At 42.0% G+C, this 10382-nt stretch overlaps 1 non-coding gene across 1 annotated transcript; it reads right to left on the bottom strand.

Moving 5' to 3' along the window:
* Positions 1-1506: 1506 nt before the first annotated feature.
* On the bottom strand, positions 1507-1568 carry LOC142447554 (U7 small nuclear RNA). Its single transcript, XR_012784240.1, has one exon. It is a non-coding gene; the product is annotated as a U7 small nuclear RNA (small nuclear RNA).
* Positions 1569-10382: the final 8814 nt, after the last annotated feature.

Below are 10382 nucleotides of genomic sequence, written 5' to 3'. Positions count from 1 at the left end.
TGTGTTTCTTCCATGTTGGCTTTGTTGCTTCCCTGCTAGATGGCCACTTGTTTAACTTCAAGACTGGCAAGCTTTTAAGGATCCTTCTTATGATTCTTCCAATAAAATGTAGACTATTGTGTTGGTGGACTATAGTATGCCGATTGATCTCGATGGTCCACACGACTATGGTCCTGAGTCTTGAGGGTTAGCAGCTCATTCTCTCAGAGAGTTTGGTTAATTGCAAAGAAGTTGCCATAGCTTTGCTCTTTGTACCACAGTCCTTCCAAAAAAAATTCCTGGAAAACAGTATGCAGATAACTCAAACTTGCTTGCCAAAAATGAAGAAGACTTGAAGCATTTGTTTGTAAAGATGAATGACTGCAGCCTTCAGCATGAATTACAATTGAATGTTAAAAAGAAAAGGTCCTCACAACTGGACCAATAAGCAATGTCATGATAAATTGAGAGATTGATGCTCTCAGGTTTTTATTGAACTTGGATCCCAGTCAAAACTCATGGAAGCAGAAGTCAAGAAATCCATTATTGCGCAAGACTTATTTTAAATGCTAAGAAACAACAGTATCACTTTGAAGACTAAGGTACACCTGACTCAAAGCACGCTATTTTCAATCACCTCACATACAGGTGAAAGGAAGACCAGAAAACAATTGATACATTGAATTACAGTGTTGTTGGAGAATATTGGAAATATCATGAACTGCCAGAGCACATAAATCTGGCTTGGAGGAGGTACATTCAGAATGCTCCTTCGGAGAAAGGATGTAATTTGGATCTCTCTTCAGAAGAGAATGTGAAGCTCCCTCATAGACTCATGGATATATTTACAGCACATGTAAATATAGGTGTGAAACTATCTTCTATAAATCTATATTTGTGGGTGTAGTTCTATTCACCTAAAAATCCATTTTCAACTTGAGTATCTATTTCTTCACCTGTATATTATTGTTATTTCTGTTATTGCAGGATTAGGTATGTTCAACTAGTATTTACCTTTGTTGCCTTTAACTCTTGTGTGCCCTTCCATTGTCTTGATTATTTTGGGTTGACCTCCCTTATTATATATTGTCTTTCCCTGCATCCAAGGTAATCTGTGTCTGCCCTCTCGTTAGTGACTTATGTGCCCCTCCCAACCCTGGTAACCTTCGAAGACTAATTCTTTCTCTGTGTTAACCTTTTCTTGATGCTTTGTATGGGTGATCTCATACTACATTGTCCACTTGAAAAATTGGCTTGCTTATTTTTTGTTGTTGTGGATATATTGAAATTTCTATAAATTTTATTGTTGTTGCTTTTAAGGACTCCTGTTTCCTCTTTGATGTTGCCAAATGCACTCTCATTAAGTCAATTCTAATTCATTGTCACATTATAGGACAGAGAAGAACTACCCTAACTTTCTATAAATTTTAGAGATTATGAATATGTCATTCCTAAAAAATTTCTCTGACTGAAGTTTCTCTCTTTACTCTTTTTAATGAAACTTTAAAAAAATTGTTGTTTTTTTAAAGGGGTTTTCTGGAAAGAACCAGAAAACCCACTAGACAAATTCTTAAAGAGCTGTAACAGCGATGAAGTCATTTAATTCACATTGATGTTTGATTGTTTCGCAGATCTCAGTCACTTTGTTAACTCTCTGATTGTTGGTGAGTTTTCAGATATCGTTCAAATTGTATTTATACCATATCCGAGGGCCCCTGAATCTGCCATTATGTTAAAACTTTTATGTGTGTTATAGTTTTAGGTTTCATAATTCCCTATTTGAATCATCTAGAGGTAATTTTTGTGCATGGCAAGAGATATGGATCTTATTTTGGACATCCAAGTGAATATCCAATTTTGTTAGCACTATAAAATGATGTTTTCTTCCTCATATGATGATTTGGCCTTTGGTCAAAGACAACCTACCCATAGGTAGGCAGGTTTCCTTCTAGGATTCTCACTTCCATTCCACTGTTCGGTGTGTCTGACACTGAACCACTGCCAGGCCCTTTGACTACCATGGCTGTAGAGTAAGTTATTGAGAGCAGGAAGTGTGAAGAAACCATTGTTTTGTTTGGACCTTTTGATTTATTTATGTATTTTTACCTTTTTTAAAACAAAAAAAAATGTATTGAGACATAATCCAAATATCATACAATTCTCTAAGTGCCGTCATATCAAGAGGAGTTGTACAATTGTTACTACGATCAACTTTAGAACAACTTCTTTCTTGAATTCCTTGTTATTCATTCCCCATTTCCTCCCGGCCTTCCCTGCCATAGCCCGGAGGACACACGAATCCAGTGACCGTCTCTATAGATGCACCCACCCTGGATTTCATCTACGGAGAGACACCCAGAAACAAAGAGCAAGGAGTCACACAGCCAACAACAATAACAACATGAACAAAATCAAAACCCCAGTTGAAAGGAAAATAGAAAATATTAAAAGCTAGAACCACTTTAAAATGGTCCAAAAGAGAGAGCAAATGATAAACTGTTAGATTTTAACCTGACCTCAGCCGCCATAATCCACTTCCCAATGGACTCTGTCTGACAGCAAGGCCACGCGCGTCCCTGGCCTGTGCTCGGGGGTGGCAGGGGGTGGGGGTGGGGTTCGCTAGGGGCTGAATCTCCGTATTTCCTCTTCACTTTGTTTAAAACTGATATAACTTTTAAATGGCTCAAAAGGGGGATCAAATCAGATGTTACATTTAGGGCCTTTTATTTTGAATACACCCTAATGGGACTAAAACAAGTCTATGACTGCGAGAAGTTGTCTGCAGCCGTTCTCCGAGTATAGAAACATGCTTTGGCACATTTTATCTGGACGAAGCCCTGTGGTAGGAATAGAACACTAGTCGCAAAGCTTTTGACACACCTCCACACAGACATTTCACTATTGCAAATGTTTGTGTTCTTTTATATTTCTGCCTTTATAGGTCTCATCAATCTTCATATCATTTCTTGGAAAATATCACTTAAATAAATATCTCTGACACCTCTACCTGAGTAACCCACTGCTACTAAAAATACTGCATCCTACTGAAATAAAAACTCATCATTCAAATTCCTAAAACTATGCTTCCAGCGAAGTTTCAATTGATGTCAACCCCTCGTGATAATTCAGGGAGGAAGCTTCAAAGCCACTTTCTTTCTCACCTTACCGTTTGCCCCACCCCGCCCCAGCCCGCCCCGTGCATAATGAGCAGTCAAAATACATTTTCCTCTTCAAGTGGTACTTGGACCCACTACCCACCAGTTATTGATTACCTCTTCTCTAAAGGTTCACTGCTATACTAGGGAGAGGGGGATGCAGAAATAACATTCTATTTGAGGCCATCAAAGAACAGAAGATCACATCCGAATGATCTAGCTCATTTTCTGGACCGTCCGATAAGAAGCACTGATGTCAGCTGACTCAGCAAGGAATGAGCATATACATATAAATGACATCAGCTTGATTCAGTGTGGTCAGGACTTAGATGCTAAGTTTGAAGGGGGCATCTGCTGCAAGAACCCTAGCACTTTACATATGTGCATAAAATGTCCTAGAAAGACACAGTAGATCCAAATAGCTCACCCAGCATGAAGCATCATTAAAGATGCCCTCCTTTCATAGTGAAGTTTCGATTTTTGTCTTCTTTACTTTCCCCAAAAACATCATCACGGGAATGGATACATCCTGGTATCTCCTCGAAAGAGCTTCGACTTAGTGTTTGAAATGCGTTAGTAACAAACTCAGACCATTATTTCAAGATTAACACTCACAAAAGCTCTTTTCAAATTAGTTGGTATCCTTAGCAATTACTTATACCCTTGAGTAACAATCTCTATAGATGACCACAATTGAAATTATTAGGATGAGGATAATTAGTGAGCTCTCGAGGGCATATAGGACTCGCTCATCCCCTTTGAGGTTCTGTGATACAGTGGGGCGGGGATCAAGTAGGTTCCTGCAAAGGAAGCAATACCTGAATTGGTTGTTATGAAATAGGTGTGAATGAGTCACCCAGCTGAAAGAAATTGGAGTGAGCTATTCGGCAGAGAAAATGGGACATGTAAAGACTTGCGGGTGTAGAGGCGCTTGGCTCTCCCTGAGAACTGTGATTTCAGACATGTAGCATAGTATAGAAAACAAGGGACGGTGAGGATCACTTTTGCTGATCCGAACTGAAGGTGTCACTAGCTAGAATGTGCAAGTCTGCTCTGCCGTTTCTGACATGCCCTTCTCAGAGTTCCCGAAGCCGATGCAGAATCTGTAAAGGATGTACTGAAGGCATGTAGCATGAGTACATGTGTACATAGATATTCCACAAATAATGACAGCAGTCTTTAAGATAATGGATTGTAGCGCAGCCAAGACAAGAAGCAAAGAGTGCAATTAAAAGTCTGCTGCAATCATTGAAGTGAGAAATAATGAGGATAGAATGGAAGAATCTGAGAGATTCAAAGATGTTAAGATCAGTACATATGGGGGATCTGAGGGCTGTAAAGAGTGACGTTTCTGGCTTAAGCAACTGAGAAAACATTGATGGGACAACTCTGAGGATAAAATGATGGACCAAAGGGTGCTGCCCAGATCCAGCCTGGCCAGGTTTCGAGAGGCCCAATCCTAGAAAACAATGACAAGGCCTCTAGACTTGGTGGCCACTAGATAATTGAGAGACCCTCGTGGCGCAATGGGTTAGTTGGCCTACTCAACACCAGGTGAGCAGTTTGAAACCACCAACCACTCCGAAGGAGAAAGATGAGGATTTCCAACTGCCAGAAACCGACAGGGGCAGTTCTGGCCTGTCCCATGTGGTTAGTAGGAGTCAGCATTGACTCGGTGACAGCAACTGAGAGAATTCTAAGAGATGCTACCAGTGAAGGAATGTGCTACATAACGTAAAAAGTAACAAGAGGCGATCAAAACCAAATTATGGGCAATCTTCAATGAGGATAGGGACAAACCCAAGAGCTTTTCTTTATAATCTAGACTTGGTTCCAACAAACAACTGACCTCTAGACACTGATGGACATACCGTGAGGACGTCAGGCGCTCCTATTTCACTACTCAACTCAGGTCTATTGGCCCCTCAAAGATGGTCATGCTAAGCTCTCCTTCATTCCATTTGTATCGAGGGCTCCAGCCAATCTGTCACTGGGAATGATTTTGCCCTAACCTGATAGAGGGATGATTTTTACCAAGTATTGTCTCTAATACATCTAATAACTGTAATGACATGAAATAATTGCTCAATCAAAAAAATACCTTTTACACTAAAAATCAAGCTTGGAGTTCATCAGGAGAGATTATGACCCGGTTCTGAAGCTCTTGTTTGGTGAAGTGCCAGAACGGAGGGCCCGTGTCTGTTGAGAAAGCCGACTGCAGTTAAAGGGAGAGCCAGCGGCTGGGTTGTGGCACGGGTGTCTGCAGGGAGACACACGGTCGCCAAGGAGAAAGGCAGGGGGAGGAGGGGTTGTTGAAAATAGAGCAAGTATTTTAGGGAGAGTCAAAAATATCCAATTCTATGTTTCCAGACATCATTTGTAAATATCTTTCTATCCAGGGATGAAAGATTATACGCAAGCAAGCACGCCAATAACTCTTTTCAACAAACCTTTGTCAAACACTGTCAGGGGAGCTGTTACAAATGATGTGCTTCTCTTTGCTAATCTCAGACAGCCCCGAGCTGGCTCCACCATGCTCCCCTGAGCCACTCTCCTGGAAGGCTGGAAGGTAGGGATGCGGTTGCAGGGGTTTCTGTAACTGGATTATGGAGCGTGTGGCGAGGATCTGGACGATGTGGGCAGAGCCGAGGCAGATGTTGCTTTAGAGGGTTCAGAAGAGCCAACCTCGAGACTCGCTTTCCCATGGGCTCCTCACTTGACACTTCCATACACACATTTCACGTACGCTTGCCTCAGTTCTGCTCAACTACTTTGCAGGTCTGGCTAGATACTCCCTGTTTTTATTCCACCTCCTGTCTACGTGTTGTTTCTGCTACCTAGGCATATCTGAACTTGTGTGTGTGTGTGTGTGTGTTTGTGTGTGTGCGTGTGCAAATTCCTAGTTTTTCTTCAGGACACTTTAGAAAATGTTCCCTGGTGACATCTTTCTGAACTCTCTGGCACTGTGCTGATGAAGCAAAGTTATCTGGCATGGTTTTTCTATGCATTGTCTTTTGTAATCCCCACCAAATGACTTCATGCATGTCGGAGCGTGCAAACAGGGTGGATAAGACTAATGGGAAGGAATTGGTCCATTTTGACATTCCGTGGTAACTGCGACATCTCAGAAACAGGAACAGAATGTCACAAGCAGCCATCAGAGGGACACAGGGGAGGGAGGGTGGTGGAGGGAGGGAAAAATGAGGAGCTGATACTAAGGGCTAAAACAGAGAGAAAATGTTTTGAAAAAGATGATGACAACATATGTACAGATGTGTTTGACACAATGGATATATGTATGGATTGTAATAAGAGCTGTAAGAGCCCCTGATAAGAAAAAGACAAAAAAAAGACTAACGAGTCATTATGGAGCATCTCTGAGAGCCTTGCTCCGTGGCAGCAAAGACCATGGGAGTGAGTGTGAGGTTCGAGGCCTACCGAAAGAGTAAATGAGTTCTTTCAGACAAGAGGCGGCCTTGCAGAGTGATGCACCATTTAGGCAGGGGTCAGTACCGCCCACAGGGGTCTGGTGGCCCTTTCCTGGGCAGGACAGAAGTCAAGGTGCTGCTGGTGATGAGGCCAAGGACTAGAGGGGGGCATGTCTGCCTGCATCATGGAGAAGAAGGGCTATGGAAAACAAAACTATATCTTTAACATTTCTTTTCTTTGTGTGTGTGTGTGTGTGTGTGTGTGTGTGTATAAGAAAGAACTTTATTTTATTTTACTGGGGGCTCTTACAGCTCTCATCACAAGCCATACATCTATCCATTGTGTCGAACACATCCGTATATATGTTGTCATCACCTTTTCCAAAACATTTTCTTTTTACTTGAGCCCTTGGTATAAGCTCTTCATTTCACTCCCTCCCTCCTCCATGTCCCCTTGATAATTTAGAAATTATTCTTTTTTTCATGTCTGTCACTTTTGACGGGAGTAGAAAGCCTCATCTTTCTCTCATGGGACAGCTGTAAGTCAGCCTCCCGTTGTTGTTACACGCCACTGAATTGAGTCGAACACATCGCCACGCTGTGCGACAGACAGCGTGTACTATCCCACGGCAGGTGCTCGCCTGTAAGCGTCATGGGAACAGATTGCAGGGTTTTTGCTCTTGCTTCCCCCTTGCTTTCCTGGGTTAGCAGTTTTAGGTTCACAGGGCTGGCCTTTCAGGTAGCAGCTGAGTGCTTAATCATTGAGTCACCTGGGCTCCTCTTCAAATCCCCAGAAGCAAAGCTTCCTCATGCACACCTTCTGGCTCTTTTAAAGAAGGTAAGTCGATTTATCTAAGGGACAAGAGGAGGAAGACCCTTCAATAAGAGTGGAATGCATTCTTTTTTGGCTGCAGAAATTCAACAGGCATCTCATTGTCCCAGGGGCTGCAAGTTCGGATGATGACTGCAGCTTCCACTCTGAGCAGAGGGCACTGCAGAACCCGGGGACCTGAGCTGGTGCTCAGCATGGTCCAGGCTCGCATGGTTTTTCAAAGCCCAGGGGCAAAGGTGGCCACTGCAGTAGGGGGGTCTCCAGCTTTCTTTCCAGTTTGAAAGTAGACCTTCACAGAACCTCCTGCTGATAATCCTATTACATAATCCTATTTGAGATTCCGTATCATACAGGGAACTGAGCAGGCACAAGATGATAAAAATCTATTTTAAAATGTGTCTGTCAATTCGGTTGCTAACCCAAAGTGCAGGACTTTGAAACCACCAGATGCTCTGTGGGAGGAAGACAGGGCTTTCTACTCCCACAAACAGTTATAGGTTTGTAAACCCACACAGGCAGCTCTACCCTGTCCTACAGGGTTGCTCGTGAGTCAGCATCAATTTAATGGCAGTGACTTTAGTTTTCATTTAATTTGTTTTCTTTCTTCAAAAGGTAAAGACCAATTCCCCTCAGTTTGGATGTGGAGTTCTAATGAATAAGCGTGACATGTGGGACTACATTATAATAGGCATTGCAACTTCCTCCCAACTCTCTCTCTTCACTAGGAGACCCAAGTGGTTCGATAAAGAGGCCCAAGAGGGAAGGACCTGAGCCTGCCTTCTAGCTCCCATCAGAGAAGTGAGGCCTCTTACCACAGTCACATAAATGAGCCACAGAGAAGCAGATCTGCCTTTAGATGACGGCAGCTCTGGCTGTAATCTCTTAAGACATCTTGAGCCCAAAGCATCCAGATAAGCCTTTCCCAAATTTGGATCCACAGAAACTGTGAAATAATTGTTTATAGTTCTGTTGGTTTTTAAAACTTGCCAAGTTTGGGGGTTAGCTTGTTATGTAACAAGAGATAAATAATACACCTGCCAAACAGAAATGGAATCTCAGATTTTTCTTAATAAAACTTGTGAAGTAAAGAAACGTGACTGCACTGACCCTCTGAGTGTGGTGCTCTCAGTCCTACAGACACAGCCCCACAGGATCACACTACCCTACAGGGGGATGAGCCTACACATCCCAAGTGAGGGATCTGCCGTCAGTCAGGATCTTTTCACTTATGTCCTCTTTTGTCTTTTCCATGAATGCCTCTGGGAAGTGGAGTTCTGATGGTATTCACGTAATGTCATGGCTTGTGCTTATAATTAGCTATGATAAGCCAGTGTGAAAAAGCTAGTTTGTGGAGATAAAAAAGGGAGATGGAGCAGCCAGAAAAAAATAGGACAAGGGATTCTTTGCCTGCTCAGAGAGGGGTAGAGGCACCGCAGGAAGAGCTTATTGGTTTTTCTTCCCGCGGTCCAACTCTGTTTTCTCTATGTGGGTCTTGTGGGACTCCCCTGGATCCTTCCAATTGCTCTTTTTATATTTGAACTAATTTGAATAGTCCCATCTCCCATGCAATCAAATGATCCCTGTCAAGGCAGACAGATGAGGATATTGCCACCTCTCCTTTATTTCTACTATCTGGCAGAATCTGTGGTACTGAAGCAATTACCCTTGAGATCATATCTCCAGCAACATTAGGGTATCAGGCTGGTTTTCTAGAGACACAAATCCAGGATACTCATCTATGTATAAGAAAAAGCTTTGTATGAAGGCGTAATTATATATCAAGAAGGCATCCCAGCCCAGTTGAACTCAAGCCCATAAGCCTGATGTTAGTCCATAAATCCCTCTTTTGACTCACATAACTGCAGGCTGATGCTGCAGAAAAGTGAAGCAGAAGATTACAGGCTGATGGGTTCAGTCACATGGATCCAACGTTGGTGGAAATGTGGCAGGATGCCAAAAGCTCTCAGGGTTAGCAGCAGAGTCCCAGCAAGTGGGAATGTATAGCTGGAGAGAGAGAGAGAGAGAGAAAACAGTTCCCAGAGTTCCTCACTTTTATACAAAGGCCACACCCCCAAGGATTCCATCCTATTCATATCCAACGACTACAGCTAATTTTTGAAACACAAGATTGGACAACATACATGTGACCATTCTTATAGCAAGCTAACTTCTAAACAGCAAATCACTCCTGGAAGCCTTTGGGGCACGAGTTTAAGGTGATGAACAGTCATTTTACAACTGAGTTTAAAGCAAATAGAAAGAAGCTTCTTTAAGTTTTAGGAATATGGCCCTTAGCCACCCTTCAGGTAGAAAATTCATAGCTCAATTTTTAGTCAAATAATCACTTCTTATCATTATCATCAAGTTGATACCAACTGACAATGATGCAATAGGACATAGAACTGCCCTGTGGATTTCTGAGACTGTAACGCTTTACCGCAGGAGCAGGCTCATCTTTGGCCTATAAGAAGGAATAGCACAAGTAAGGAACACATATCTTAGAATAATCAACCACTTGAGATACAAAAGGCAGCATTTACCTAAAGGAAAAGTTCAGAAGTATTAGAAAAGAAAGCAGGATGGAAACAGGAAACAGGGAGGTAGTGGGATAAGCGATGTTACATTGCTGGGATTGCAATCCATGACATGAAACAAAATGTGCATGAATCATTGAGTGGGAAACTGACCTGCTCTATAAGACTTCATCCCATGAACAATAAAGAGCTTATGAAATAGGCTCCTTTCTTGAACAGAGGTTCTTAAAAATCCTGAATTTGGAGAAGAAGTGATTACTTGAAATGAAATTAATTTAAGAACTATACAAAATTAAAAAAATTATACAGATGTGCTTTATACAATTGATGTATGTATGGATTGTGATAAGAGTTGTATGAGTCCCTAATAAAATGTTTAAACAACCCAAAAATGTTAAATCTAGAACTGAAAATAATATTATAATCAACATGTCTTAGGTTCCACACCAAAATT

This window comes from Tenrec ecaudatus, chromosome 4 (assembly GCF_050624435.1).
Source record: "Tenrec ecaudatus isolate mTenEca1 chromosome 4, mTenEca1.hap1, whole genome shotgun sequence".
NCBI classification, from domain to species: domain Eukaryota; kingdom Metazoa; phylum Chordata; class Mammalia; order Afrosoricida; family Tenrecidae; genus Tenrec; species Tenrec ecaudatus.
This window is presented reverse-complemented; position numbering and strand designations above follow the sequence as displayed.